Below are 15,816 nucleotides of genomic sequence, written 5' to 3'. Positions count from 1 at the left end.
CACAGTGGGAGATGATTAGATGAGATGATTGGATGGGACTGTGTGCATGTCCACACCTCCCATTCAATTCTGCCGTGCTCTGCAGTCACCCACACTCACTTTCCAACAACCCTCACCACGTTGGCCACTCCAGCATCAACGCTGGCCCCTGACTCCCACCCCTGCCGCCTTGTCCCCTCCTGCAAGCTTCCACCCCAGCAACACCTCCAGCATGGCCAGTGCAGCTGCACAATTGTGTGGCAGCTCTCATGGGGGACCATGCATGCATGACTCTCCTTTGGGGTGGGGAGGGCACCAGCTAAACATCTCTATCTACTTTCCAAGTATTCCTATGCTCATGGAATTTGCCAGAACGCGGAAGGGTAAGCACAGCAACATCCTGCGTGGTGGTCACCCCTGACTCATTAGTTCCCGTCAGGGATGGGGGCTGGGCAAGGACGCACCTTGGGCCGTGAGCTGAGTGGTTAGGGTCTGGGATTGGGCATGGGCTCTCCTGTTGGCGAGTGGCCCACCTCAGGCCCAGAGTCAGGGACCCCCACTGACAGGCCGAGGATGGCTGACAAAGACCAGAGTTCAGAACCAAGGGCCAGGGCGCCAGGGAGTCTGTCTCCCAGCCCACCCGTGGGGACTGAACTGGCTGCGAGTCACGTCTGACTGGGTCTCTCCTGCTTCCAGGTCGGTGAGCCCAGGGGAGACGTTCTTCAGCAACAGCAGCAGTCCAGACACCAAGGGCCACTGCGAGACAGGCGACAGGCCTGCTGGCCGACAGTCTGGAACAACCCAGACTCTTCGACAACAGCGTCCCCGCCAAGTACTCCTGCCAGCTGTGGGCACTCCCGGGGCTGTGCGGTGGGACAGGCCTTCTATCCACTTCCATCCTGGCCCGACACTCCATCAAACTGGCACAACTGATCTCCTCCCCTGAGACAGCAGCTGCAGCCCTACTCCTTTATTGATTTAGTCACTCAGTTTCCAACTATATGGTCCCCACGGTCAAAAACCATCAGAGGGGTCCCACTCTTGAACCCATCATTTGGGTGAATTGCACTAACTCAAATTTTACTCATACTTCTAATGGAGTGCATATTCTATATGTAGTTCTCACATAATGTATACATAATAAGATATATTTTCTTAGAAAAATATTTTTAAAACGCTATTTTTAGAGATAATTTATTAAATTTATTGCACATCGTTTTGAAATAGGGGGCAGAATTGGGGGGGGCTACGGGGAGTCACCCAAACTAGGCTGCAGCTCCAACTGGTTTGCGGGAGGACCCAATAGGAAGTGGATAGGATTCAGCTGGACTACAACACACTCGTTGGTTTATGAGGAAGACAGGGCTGGAAACAGAATGGACCCAGCAAGCTTAACGACCAGCATGTGCATAAGCTGACTGGGGTGACGGACAGTGCTGGACTCTGTACTAGCAAACTCACGCAAGAATCAGGTCTGGGATCATCTCAGAGGAAGTTTCTTTGGAGATCCCTCCAACAGAACTGCTGATCTTAGAAGCCCAACCACCAAGAGACTGTCCGCCAGTGGACTCTGAATAGGTTTCCTTGCGATTGGAACTGCGAGACTGGCAGCAATCCAGAACTGATGAACTACCAAACCCGCACAATTCTTGTAGGCGATCTCAACACGCCTCTAACACCAATGGACCGGTCTACGAAACAAAAACTCAACAAAGAAACAACAGAGCTCACACAAACAATAGAACAACTGGACTTAGTAGACATATATAGAACTTTTTATCCTAAGGCCACAGACTATACATTCTTCTCAGCGGTGCATGGCACCTTCTCCAGAATCGACCACATGAGAGGTCATAAAGCGAATCTAAACAACTTCCAAAACATTAGAATCATACCATGTACCCTCTCAGACCACCATGGGATGAAACTGGAAATCAACAACTCAAAACTCCCCAGGAAGTATAGGCACTCTTGGAAATTGAACAATATGCTATTAAATGAACAATGGGTCAGAGAAGAAATTAAAGATGAGATCAAAAAATTTATGGAAACCAATGAAAACTCTGATACAACATTCCAAAACTTGTGGGACACCGCCAAAGCAGTGCTACGAGGTAGATTCATCGCAATCGGAGCCCATGTCAAGGCCCAAGAAAGACGCCAAATACAGGAACTAACCACACACCTCCAGGATCTGGAAAAACAGCAGCAGAAGAGTCCCACGCACAATAGGAAACAAGAAATCATCAAAACAAGGGAGGAGATAAACCAAATAGAAATCAAAAAAACTATACATAAAATCAACAAATCAAAAAGTTGGTTTTTTGAGAAAATAAACAAAATAGACACTCCACTGGCCCGATTGACCAAAAAAAAACAAGAGAAAGTGAGAATCAATAGCATTAAAGATGAAAAAGGCAACATAACAACAGACACTACAATCATTAAGAAAATAATTAGAAATTACTACAAAGAACTGTACTCCCACAAATTTGAGGACCACCAAGAAATAGAAAAGTTCTTGGACTCCCACCACTTACCAAAACTCAGTCCGGAGGCAACTGAAGAATTAAATAAACCCATAACCGAGGTAGAGATTGAAACAGTCATCAAGGATCTCCCAACGAAAAAAAGCCCAGGCCCAGACGGCTTCACTACAGAATTCTACAAAACATTCCGAACAGAACTAACCCCAATCCTCTACAAGCTCTTCAAAACAATAGAGGAGGAAGCAACCCTTCCAAACTCATTCTATGAAGCCAACATCACCTTAATCCAAAAACCGGACAGAGAACCGTCAGAGAAGGAAAACTACAGACCTATTTCTCTGATGAACATTGATGCTAAAATTCTCAACAAAATCCTAGCCAATAGAATTCAAAAAATCATCAGACAGATCATTCATCCGGATCAAGTAGGATTCATCCCTGGAATGCAGGGATGGTTCAACATTTGGAAATCCATAAATGTTATAAACCATATCCAAAAACTGCAAAACAAGAACCACATAATAGTTTCAATAGATGCAGAAAAAGCTTTCGACAAAATCCAACACCTCTTCATGCTAAAAACTCTAGCCAAAGTAGGCATAGATGGGAAAATCCACAACATAAAGGAACTGGGTCGGGGAGGGAATTGGGGAAGGGATAAGGGAATATGGAACTGTATCGTAAAATGATAGCAATAATGATACTGAAAAATTAAAAAAAATGAAAAAAAGTTACATTTATGTTACTTGAGAGAGTCTAGACAGGGAGATCTTCCATCTACTGGTTAAACCCCACAAATGGCTGCAGTTGCTCCAGCTGAGCTGCTCCTAAGCCAGAAAGCAGGGGTTTCGTCCAGGTCTCCCACGTGGGTGCAGGGGCCAAGCATTTCGGCCATTCTCCACCACCTTCCCAGGCCAGCAGCGTGGAGATGGGTCTAGTGGGCAGCCAGGACTCCAACCAGTGTCCATATGGGATGCCAGTGTGTAGGCAGAGGGCTAACTTGTTGCACTACTGACGCCTGCACCTTCCTTTTCAAAAGTGTGCTCTTGTAGGTAGCACATTGTTCCATCTTGCCTTTTTCCCCGAGTCAGTCTGACAGTTCTGCATGTTAATTGGGCTTTGTCGGCCATTCACTTGTACTGTGCTGAGGGAGAGGTTGGGCTCCAGTGTGCTGCTTCCGTTTTGTCCCCATTGGGTTGTCAGTGGGAAGGCGGCTGTGGGAATGGTGGCTGCTTTGGGGTTGCTGGTGTGCTGCTGCAGTGTGTCCCAGCTCAGCAGGAGCTGCTTTCCCGGGTCCCTCTTGTTGCCTTGGATTTCCACGTGCAGTGTGCACACAGCAGTCCACAGTTAGGTTTTAAATGACCGCTTGTGTGATGCCCTTTGCTGGAGTAGATTCCTGTTGTTGGCCGGAATCCCAGACGTGTGCTGGTTCAAGTCCAGCAAGCTTCCACATTTGATCCAGCTCCCTGCTTATGGCCTAGGAAAGCAGCAGAGGACGGCCCAGCTCTGGCCGTTGTGGCCATTCAGGGAGAGAATCAGCAGGTGATTCTCTATATTTATATCTATATCTATGTTCTAGTTGTCTCTTCTTTGTAACTCTGCCTTTCCAGTTTTTTGAAATAAATCTTTTTTTAAATTTTCTTTGATTTTAAAGATTTATTTATTTTTATTGGAAAGGCAGATATGCAGAAAGGAGGATAGAAAGAGAGGAAGATCATCCATCTGATGATTCACTCCCCAAGTGACGGCAACGGCCCGCACTGCGCATGTCCGAAGCCAGGACCTGAATCATCTATCCTGGACTCCCACGCAGGTTCAGGGTCCCAATTCTCTAGTCTGTCCTCGACTGCTTTCCCAGGCCACAAGCAGGATCTGGAGGTAGTGAGAAGGGCCAGGGAAGAGACTCTGAGGGAACGTTTGTCTTTCCAGATCCAAGCCTATGACCCAGAGCTCTGGGTGTGGGGGTGAGACTGGGCCCTCCTAGCCTAAGCTGCTGCACTGACACCAGTGGTCACCGGCCAGAGGGCAGGTGCGTGCAGGTCCTCGGGGTGGGCTGGGAGGGGGCTGTCTCCAGTCTGGGAGATCTGGGGGCCCTTTGAGTTGGACTCCCACTCCATGACCCTCACCCTTTAAAACCTTGTCCAGATCAACAGTGGGAGATGATAAGTTGGGACTGTGTGCACGTCCAAACCTCCCATTCAATTCTGCTGCATCTGAACTAATAATTTGTGTGAATTGTATTCCAATTTTGGTCATATTTGGAATGGAGTGCATACTTTATATGTAGCTCTCAAATAATGTATGCACAGTATGATGTATTTTTATAAAAATGCTTTGAAATGTTATATTTAGAGATGATTTATTAAATTCATTGCACATAAAGACAAATTACTTGTATTCTTTTGTTGGCATTTTTACTGTTATGCTATATATATGGAATTTTGTACAAGTTTAAGAATTTTTTAACTAATCTGGCCTTCATACCTTGAACATGCGTGAGGACCATGGTCTGTATGTGAGGGGAGAACATGAACTACACCTCTTGGGGTCATGTAATAAAACAGTCTTCTTACCTCCACCATGCATGCTGGCTTTTCTGTCCCATCTTGCGTGCTGTCAGGTGGTCTTGCTGCGCCATGGCGTGGTGGTCCCTTGACTCCCTCGCTGGACCCTGAGCACTGATGGTGACTGACTCTTCACCTGCAAAGGGCCTTGGAGCGGGAGGCGTGGCCTGCACTGCAGTGCAGAGAGACCCAGGGTGCAAAGCTGGCAGGGGCCTGTCGGTTAGATGATAGGGACAAGGAAAGTCAGCTCCTGCTTTAGTCCCCAAACAAAGCTCCACAAGCACCAGGGCTGGGCCAGAGGCACACGCGGGAGGCTGACACCTCTGTGGGCAGCACCGGGCAGCGGGGACATTCACCTGTGCTCAGGGAAGACAGGACCACCCCTCCCTCATGTGCAGGGTCCCACACCTGCGGTGGGAACACCTCTTCCTCCTCGGCTCCTGAGGCCAATGCACTCTCCCCTCCTGTCACCAGTTCACTGCAGGAAGACCCTGCTGGCCACGCCCTGGCTGGCTGCTTCTGCTCCTTGCCTGCTATGTCTGCTCTCTCCAGCACTCCATACTTCCTGCTGGAGGCCAGGCAGCCTGCGGTCTCTTTGGTGACAGTCCCCACCTGTCCCCTAGGCTCAGCAGGCTTCCTCTCTCTCTTTACACAGTCGTGCTCTATGTGCTCCTCTGAATGGAGCAACAGGGTTTGATAGCATGCACCAGACACCCTCTGTGAAGACAGGGCCAGGGAGCCTGCCAGAGTATGGGGAAGTACAAAGGGCAGCTCCTGCCAACTCCAGAGCTTCCAAACATGGACTTCTTGATCACAAACACAGAGCTACAGAGAGGGACAGAGGGACAGACAGAGAGAAAGCTTCCATCTGCTGGCTTCCTTCCCTGAGGGCTGCAACAGCCAGCACTGTCCCAGGGAGAAGCCCACATTCCAGAACTTCATCAGGGTCTCCTGCACAGGTGACCATTCGGCTATCCACTGCTGCAGCTTCCCAGGCTGTGTTCATGCAGCTGCAAGGGAAACACAGCAGCCGGGACAGGAACTGACATCTCTGTGAGATCTTCTGTGTTTGTGGGGAAGGGGGCAAGGAGGGGGCTGGCTCAGAGGCACATGCTCAGGAGGGAGGGAGGGAGCCATTGCTTTCCACTTCCCTCACGGTAGCCTGTGCATGGAATGTTTTGTGTGTTGTTTGGTTTTGTGCATGCTGCCCTATCAGTGGGGCAATGTAGGTTGAGGAGGACCAGATGGCACAAGAGCCTCGATTCAGCTCCCAGCAGCGTGGCCATCCAGCCTGCGACCTAGCCGCCAGCTGAGGCACAAACAACATGGCCCCAACCTGGCACCACGAGAGCACAGCACCTGCCTCTGAAGATAGAAATTGGGACTGATAATATTAGGTTGCATGATAATACTAACTAACAGGCTAGAGAACCAAGTCTGAGGAAGATTGTGTGAGGTATCTGTGGACTCACCCATGTGCAATTGCAATACTCACTGGTTTGCTCAGGAGTTAGGGTGGCCATGCGTTGAGCTAGGCATGACCAAGGAACCCGCTGGCACTCATGGAAACTCGGGTTGGGAACAGACCCAGCTCATCCAGGATGCAGCACCTGCAGGAACACACACACACACAAATAAATGATATGTAGTGGCAAGGGCAACATCATACATCAGCTCACACAAAGGACAAGACAGAGGGTGCAGACTGCAGGGTTAGGGGCTAGAAACCTCTAGAACAAGTGAGATCTGGGTGTGGGAGTCGGCCTGGTGGGGGAAGGTGGGGAACTCCCCAGCTGGGCTCTAGCCCTCACTGCTGAGCACATGAGGCAAGCTGGCAATTGGTCAGTCCGGGCAAGGCTACTCCACTTGTTGTCAAGTGTATCGGGTATTTCTGGTGGAGGGGTAACTGGTGCATGTGGCAGGGCCAGAGAAAATCGTGGCACACTAGCATATGCAGGATTCCAGGAGATGCATTGTGTGCTAGTAGGTTAGGCTATCATAGCAACTTGTAGCATGAAAGCCTGGGATGGCACCAGACTTGACTAGGCTAGGTTGCACCCACCCCCAGTCCCCATAAGAATTGAGCCTTGGGCTGGCTCACCTGGTTAGGCTGCAGCATCTGATGGGAAAGGCCAAGATGGGTGATGGGTTACGCCAGGCTGGGTCAGAGCATGCACTGGCACATCCAAGCTCTATGGCTGGGAGCAGGTCTTCTCGGGAAGGTAAGAGGATGCCCCAGCTAGGGTACGGTTCCCACTGGAGAGTGCCAGAGATAGAATTGGGGTGGGAAACTGGGCTGGACAGGTCTGCAGTATCCCTCAGCATGTGTGTGGACAGCTCTGGTGTGGGCGATACTAGGTCAGAACGAGCCTTGGCTGTGCAGAAATATGCAGCAATAATGGCTGGTTCTAATTCTGACAGCTTTGCCTCTCAGCTCACTGCTTATGGTCTGGGAAAGCAATCAGGACAGCACAAAGTCTTGGGACCCTGCACCCACATGGTAGACCTTCAAGAGCATCTGGGCTCCTGATTGGGATCAGCGAAGCTCCGGCCACTGTGTTCACTTGGGGAGTGAATCATTCGACAGAAGATAGTTCTCACTATTTCTCCTCCTCTCTGTATATGATTTGAAAAAAAAAAAGAAAGAAAAACAAACACATCTTTCAAATATAAGAAGACTTTGAACGCTTTGTAGGCCAGCCCGGAAAGGCCACTGTTCCTGGCAGATCTAAGGATGTGGACTAAGTAGTGTGAGCCCACTGACCCAACAGTGTGCAAGAAATTGGCTTTCGGAGAGATTCTGATGGAGGAGTTTGGGATATATTCTGTCAGGACACAGTCCCGGCAGGTGAGCGCAACAACCACAATGAGGTGCATTCCAGAACCAGACCCAGCAAGGGAAAGGTACCCAGCAACACATATTTGCCATAGGCTGGTGGCAGATTAGGCTGAACCAGTGCACACCACCCACTGGTGAATCTGAGCACCAGGACAGAGTGTGGGTCAGGCCACACCTCGTCACAACACATACCAGTACACAGTACAGCTGGGATTGGGTGCCTACCTGGCTGGGCTAGACTGTAATCCTCACCAGCTGGAACTGAGGCTGAGCCGGGACAGGGCCAGGCTAGAGCACCCACTGGCAAATGCCAAGACAAGGTGGGCTATGCCAGACTGGGCTGCAATACCCAATCAGCACACGTGAGAACCAGGGGAGGCAAAGCTGGAGGGGGAAAGTGGATGGCTCCCCTGCTGGACAGCCACTCCCACTGCAGACCATCAGTTGCGATGCAGGCACACCAAACCGGACAGGGCTACAACACCTGTGGCCTCATGTAAGCCAGATCAGGAAAGAGCCAGGCTGGGCTGACTGTCCCTACTGGTGCAAGCATACAGCACAATGGGTGAGGGCTGGTTGCCTTTGCCACAGCTTCAGACGGAACATGCTGGCACTGGGGGCTAATTCTGTCAAGCTAAACTGCACAACCACCTGGAAACTGCATGATCCAGAAGTGGGCCCAGGACAGAAATAAATAATGAGCACGTCCCTCTTGGGTCACCATTCCCACTAGAAAACCAATCCTGAAAACCAGGACTGGGGCAGACCTGGCGGGACAGAGTGGCACTCACCAGAATGTGTGGGGGCTGGAGAGTGGAGCTGGTTGGGTTGAACTAGGCTTCAATGCCCACTGACATGCATGAGAGTTGAATGGGATGTGGGACAGGCTGGGCCAGTTTGCTGTACATACTGGCAACCACGGACACCAGGGCAGGGGATGGGCCTGGTGGGGGTTATTGCGGGTTGCTATGACTAGGCTGCAACTCCCAATGATTTTTTTTTTTTTGCCTGAGGGCCGAGTGTGTGCTGGGCAGAATCAGGATGGACTGCAACACCATTTGGTTCATGAGGAAGACAGCGCTGGAAAGGCAACTGACCCAGCAATTGCAACCACCAGCATATGCATAAGCTGACTCGGGTGACAAATTGTGCCAGACCCTGTACTGGCATGCACACACAACATTCTATCCTGGAATCACCTCAGACGAACTATTGCTGGGGATCCCTCCAACTCAACTGCTCATCTCAGAACACTAACCATGCACAGAAGTGCAGGTTCCATGGTCTGTTCATGGAGTGCAAGTGCCAAAGCTGAGCCTCCTCAGAGACTCACACGGAGCAGTGGACAGCATTTCCAGGTGCACGTGGAAGATATGGCAGTCCATCAGAAACTTCAGAGGACACTTGGTACCACAACAGAGGACAGAAGACAGAACAAATCATTCAACAATCAACTCCCCCAGCCATGTGTTGGCAATGAATACCTCGGCAAACAGAGACTCTAAGGTGGACTATGTCAATCACTGCATTCTCGAGAGATTCCATCACGCTTGGAATGGCGAGATTGGCAGGAATTCAAACCTGTTGAGCTACCACAACCTCTTGAGTAGGACCTTCAGAGCATGCCCCGAGTCGGTTACTTGGCATGGCGTGGAGGCTAGCTGGGGCTTCTCCCTTTATTTACCTTCTTCAAACACATACAGAACAAGAAAATGTGGAAACAAAGGTCTCACCCAATTTCCTGTAGCCACTGACCGTATGTGCATTAAACAACTATGAAAATGTATCAAACACAAACAAAAAAAAAACACCAGCCAGGGTAGGTGTGTGACACACTGACTGAGGTCTCCACACTCGCTGACACACACAAGAGCTCTCTCTGGGAGCAGACATTCGAGGTCAGTTCACGGCACACACTGGGTGCAGGACAACCTGCTCTGGACTTGGAGCTAAAATGTGGCAACAACTCCACAGTCCCCGTGTAGTGAACAAAATCAGTGGTGGCATCTCCTGAAGGGGGTGGGTGTAGTACTTAGCTTTAGAAAGTGCAAGCTTTTGGGAGAATTAAGATCTGCTGGAATCAGGCGAGGACACATTTCAGCAGACAGAAAAATGTTAGCCCATGTGAAGCACAAAGGGCACATTCCAGGAAATAGGGGAGGACAGAATGACAGCAGAGGGGCACCTGGAGACTGACAGACACAGGAAAGCAGCAGACAAAACGCTGTGGTGTTGCAGTGACCAGTAACCCAGCGGCATTCAGCAAGTGGCGATCTGCATTGCACTGGCGCTCAGAACCCCACCAGCAACAAGGTGGGAAGGGGCGTTCACCAGAAGCCTAGGAGAACTGTATGTGTTGGGAGCGAACCTGGCCTGATCCACACTCTGTTCTGGTGCTCAGATTTGCAACTGGGTGATGTGTACTGCTTCACTACCCAACTTTTCATCCTACAGATACACAATACACTTTTATTTTCATTTTATTGGAAAGGCGGATAGACAGAGAGGAGAGACAGAGAGGAAGATCTTCCGTCCCATGATTCACTCCCAAGTGAGAGCAACGGCTGATGCTATGCCAATCCGAAGCCAGGAGCCTCTTCTGGGTCTCCCACACGGGCGCGGAGTCCCAAAGCCTTGGGCCGTCCTCCACTGCTTTCCCAGGCCACAGGCAGGGAGCTGGATGGGAAGCCGGGCCACCAGGATCAGAACCGGCACCCAGATGGGATCCCGGGCGTGCAAGGCGAGGACCCAAACCACTGCCACACCACGCTGGGCCCACAATACACTTTTGCTTTTCATCAGTGAATGGAACGTTCTCAGGAACTGACCATGTTTAGGCCACAAAAGAAGCCTCAGCAAACAAAGAACATCAACCTTATACCATGCCTCATGGAGTGAGCTAGAGACCAAGAACTCAAAGCAGTCAAGAAGACTTGCAAACACATGGAGGCTGAATAATATGTTACCACATGAGCACTGGATTCGAGAGGAAATGAAAGGAGAGATTTAAAAATTGCTTGAAACCAATGAAGGCATCAACACATAGATTAAATCTGATGAGACACAATCAAGCCAGTGTCAAAATTCATCTCAATCCATGCTTACATTCAGAAACTAGAAAAGCATCAAGTAAATCCACTCTCCTTACAGGAGTCAGACAAACCAGACCAACAACAGCAAGCAATCCCAAGATCAACAACAACAACAAAAAAAATCATCAAAATAAGCGGGGAAATAAACCAAAGAGACACCAAGACTACAGTTCATCAGCTCAATGCATCAAAGAGCTGGTTCTTTGAGAAAATCAACAAAATACACTCCCCACTAGCACAACTCTTCAAAACAAGGAGGGAGAAGATACACATCAATAGCATCAGACATCAGAAAGGAAACAGAACAACTGATACCTCAGACAGACAGACAATTCTTACAAACTATCACAAGCAACTCTACGGAAACAAATCAGAAGAGCTAGTAGACATGGATAGATGTTTGGACACATACAAACCACCAAGACTGAATCAAGAAGCAATTAACAATCTAAATAGACCCGTAACATCATTGTCTGTGTTTCAGCCCTTTCCACTCAATCTCTACCATCTCAAAAAAGAAATAAAGAAAAGTTCAGAGAACTAATAGTGATATCCCATTGGTCACTGGTCATCTTTGACTTTTGCAAACTAATTTCTGCTTTCAAGATCCTGTGAAGATGAGAAATACATGCACATAGGAACTATCCCTCAGAACAAATCATTTCCCCAGAAAGCAGTTGCTTAGCTTCACTTATGAGCACTTTTTCTTAATATATATCAATGTAGGCACAGCGATTTGGCATAGTGGCTAAAGATCTCGCCTTGAATTTTCTGGGATCCCATATGGGCGCTTGTTCTAATCCCGGAGCTCCACTTCCCATTCAGCTCCCTGTTTGTGGCCTGGAAAGCAGTCAAGGATGGCCCAAAGCCTCGGGACCCTGACCTGCATGGGAGAATTCATGGAAATTCCTCTCTCCTAGCTTCAGATCGGTGAAGGTCTGTCCACTGCGGTCACTTGGAGAGTGAATCATTGGACGTAACATTTTCCTCCCTGTCTCAAATAAATATAAATATTTATTAATAATTACATATATATGTATGTGTGTATTTACATTTATGTCAACGCTGGTCCTGGTGTGATAGCTCAATTGGATAACCCTCCCCTTGCAGGCAAGCAACAAGATCCTACCTGTGTGCTGCTTTAACTTCTGGCTGCTCCATTTCCCAACTAGCTCCCTGCTTGTGGCCTTGGAGGACACGGGGAATAGCCCAAAGCCTGGGGACCCTGCACCCGCATGGGAGACCTGCACAAAGCTTCTAGCTCCTGGCTTCTGACTGGCTTGGCTCTGGCGGAGTGGCCATTGCAGAGTGAATATATAGCCATTCACACAATCCAAGGGAGTCTGTGTACCAACTGACTAACACAAGCACTGTTTGTTATAAGTGATATTGCCATGTAACCTAGCGATGGATCCTGGTACATGCATACAGTGGAAAACTCAAAGGTTACAAAAAAGCAATGAAAAACAAACGTCTGTAGAAGAATCTCTAGGTCATACTGTTAAGTGAAGCAAACATAAAAGGCAGATGTTGTGTGCACATTACAAGGGGGGAATGATTGAGGAATAAGGGAAGGACACGTTTAAACAAATGGAGAAACATCAGCCCGTGTGAAGCACGAGGGGCACATTCCAGGAAATAGGAGAGCACTGAATCACAGCAGAGGGGGACAAGAGACTGACAGACACAGGAGAGCAGCCGACACAATGGTGTGGTGTTGCAGAGACTGATACCCCAGCTGCTTTCAGAACACCACTGGCAGCCAGAACTACACCAGCAACAAGCTGGGAAGGGACTTTCACCAGGAGCTCAGAAGGTGAACCCAGACAAACAACTGCCCGTCCTGCTGGCCTGTTGGATTTCACCAGGAGCAGAGACAGAGCAGCACGTCCCAGACGGGCAGTGAGGGAACAGGGTGGATTTCACAGCCCAGTGGGCCCCACAAAGCCGAGTCAGGTGTCATTTGGTATAGGGAGGCAAAGGCTTTGGGGCAGGACTGAGCATGCACTGAGCTGGGAGTGAACGCATTTCTGGCTCATTTGTTGAGTCAACTGCAACAAAGTGCCATCCTACAAGTTCCACCCAAGAGAGGCACGGGCAGCCCTCAACCTGATAGCCAGCAGATCAACAACTCTACTAGCGGCACATCACGTGCCACTTTGTACAGCATGGAAAGACTTTAAGACTGTAGGACAAGAGTGAGCTGTGCATGTGCTGAACGGGGATGAACTCACTGAGCTCAGTGCATTGCACTGGTCCCACAGGGAAGAATACCGACTTTGGCATTGTATGGGTCCAAATAGGTACACGTGGCCCTCTGCCTAACAGCCAACAGGTTCAGGTAAGACCAGCACCAACAACAATCCAGTTATACAAGACACCTGATGCCTCCCTAATTCTGGGACCTCCTCTAACTCAAAACTGGAAAAAGATCCTATAAACAATGGTGCAGCCTCAGCATGGTATCACAGCAGGTGGAGATGGAAAGCCAGGAGCTGGGGCTACACAGACCATGTTAAAATCGAACATAAAAATCCAGACCTGGAACTCGTGGAGGGAGTGGCACAAGGGATTGCAAGCAAAGAGCCACGTGCCAACCACAAAAAGAAAAATCAAATTGCAGACTTGTGGGTGACACAGCTTAGAAACCTGCCCCAAGGAGAAGAATCTCACAACCTCAAGTACAGTGACCAAGACAAAGGAAGAGACAGAGACACAATGCATGTTACTCAAGACTCCCTTGCAAAGCAGCAAAACCCTTGGTCAATCTCAGAGTAAACTGAGGAACACATCAAGAATATGAGGGATAACCCTCAAGACTCTCGAATCCTCACAAAGGACTATCAGTACGGGCACCAAGGACTTCATCCCAACAGCCAAGGAGAACACGCGGAATGGCAGTGCCTCTGGAGGCCGAGAACTCCGAGGTCACCCAGCCCCGTCTGGATCTGCTACATGGCATGGAAGAAGCACAAATCCTTCCTCACATGATCCAAGGTCCTCGGAACAACAGCCAGGAGCCCAGAGTCGTCTGCAGAAACACAACAACAGTAGGCTTCCTTCGGGACCAGGCAGAGCAGCTTTTTCTGGTCCTTACTTAGTTCCTACTTGGATCCCCACCCTCTCTTGCAATGACCATCAGGGTCGCTCCGGATCTTCTGCCCCAACCCCCAAGAAAACTACAATAGATACACAGAAATACAAGCAAAGCTTAGAACCAGACAGGAAATGGTCAGCATGGATCCACATAAACCTTACGAGGTAGGAAACAAAGGATTAGTTACTCCTCACTAGGGGATTGGAGATTTCTCTGCACACCCCTCCTAAAACGCTTCTGCACCTCAACTGTTGACAAATGCCTTGTTGAAGTTACAAGCCAGTTTAGACTATCCTAACATCTGCCAAGTTCAGCAAAATTATGCTTCAACACTATAAGCTGCCAAATACTAAAATGAAAATAGACACGAGACAGCTGAATAGCACCCCATAGCCACTCAAAGGTGTATAGCAGCCGGTCCTGTGTATCAACAAAAATTGAAATGTCAATGAAGTAGTCACAGGATGTGGTTAAGAACTTGGATTGTTTTAGCATACTCATTACCCAATACCATGTCAATTCATTCCATAATGTTGCAAACTGTCGTTGATGTTGTGCTGGGGCTTTCAATTGATAGGGATGACATTCTGCCAGCTCTACCTTTAGACCAGAGAAGGTCTCCCCAACAAACTGCTGAATGTATCTGGACAATAAGATGCTGGGCTCTATGTTTGGTGTATGATTGCAATGAAAGAATCTGGACTTAACTTGAACTGTAGTACTGCAACAAGGTGGAGGAATCCACACTGAGCGGAGGGCACAGGGAGGGATTGGGGGGAATTCCAGAGCCTATGAAACTGTGTCACATAATGCAACCTAATTAATTCAAAAAAAGAGTTATGGGTGAAAAACATTGAGCAAAGCATAGCCTTACCCGCTTTCCTGTAGCCCTTGACCCTTTCTTGCCCTAATCACCCCTGTGAAGATTATCACAAATAAAGAAAACAAAAGTCATGGCTATCCCAGGAGGTATAGAAAGAGAAGCTGGGATTCAAGGTGTATTCAACCAAATAATAGGGAAATTTTCCCTAATCCAGTGAAAGAATTAGGAAACAACACCCAGGAAGTGCACAGAACTTTCAACACGCTTAACCAAAAGCAATCTTCAACACAAAACATGACTAAATATTAGAATGAAAATAGACACAAGACAGCTGAACAGTAATCTAGAGCCATTTTAAGATGTACAGAACCCGGTTGTATATAAACTAAAATAGAAATGTCAATGAAGTAGTCACAGGATGTGGTGAAGAACTTGCATTCTTTTTACTTTTAACATATTGTTTACTCAATACTATCTCAGTTAATTCCATTATAGTATCAATTCTTGATGATGTTACGATGGGGCTTTTAATGGATCGGGATGATACTCTGCTGGCTCTCCCTTCAGACCAGAGAAGGTCTCCCCAACAAGCCGGTGAACTTCTCTAGACTACAAGGGGCTGGACTCTATGCTGGGTATATGCTTGCAAAGAAAGAATCTCAACTGAACTTGAACTCTGGTCATGCAACAAGGTGGAGGAATCCACCATGGGCAGAGGGGTGGGGGGAATCCCAGAACCTGTAAAACTGTGTCACATAAAACAATGTAAATAATAAAAACAAAACAAAACAAAACAAAAGAACAAACAGAAAAGAAAAAAAAACAAAAATGGCAATTAAACTCACAGGAGACCTCTCACAGGAAACTCTACTGGCCAGAAGAGAATGGAGCAACATCTTCCCAATCCTCAAAGCACAAAATGGTCAGCCCACG

General features: G+C 48.5%; 1 long non-coding RNA gene across 1 annotated transcript; it reads right to left on the bottom strand.

Moving 5' to 3' along the window:
* Positions 1-334: 334 nt before the first annotated feature.
* LOC121155791 lies at positions 335-7,018 on the bottom strand. Its single transcript, XR_005883714.1, has 3 exons — positions 6,528-7,018; positions 5,042-5,245; positions 335-735 (listed from the first exon to the last, which is right to left on the bottom strand). It is a non-coding gene; the product is annotated as an uncharacterized LOC121155791 (long non-coding RNA).
* Between the last annotated feature and the right edge of the window lie 8,798 nt (positions 7,019-15,816).

This window comes from Ochotona curzoniae, unplaced genomic scaffold, assembly GCF_017591425.1.
Source record: "Ochotona curzoniae isolate NIBS_2020 unplaced genomic scaffold, NIBS_Ocur_1.0 contig_3137, whole genome shotgun sequence".
In the NCBI taxonomy this organism is placed as follows: domain Eukaryota; kingdom Metazoa; phylum Chordata; class Mammalia; order Lagomorpha; family Ochotonidae; genus Ochotona; species Ochotona curzoniae.
Note: the sequence above shows the minus strand (reverse complement) of the source record. Positions and strands in the feature narration are given on the sequence as shown.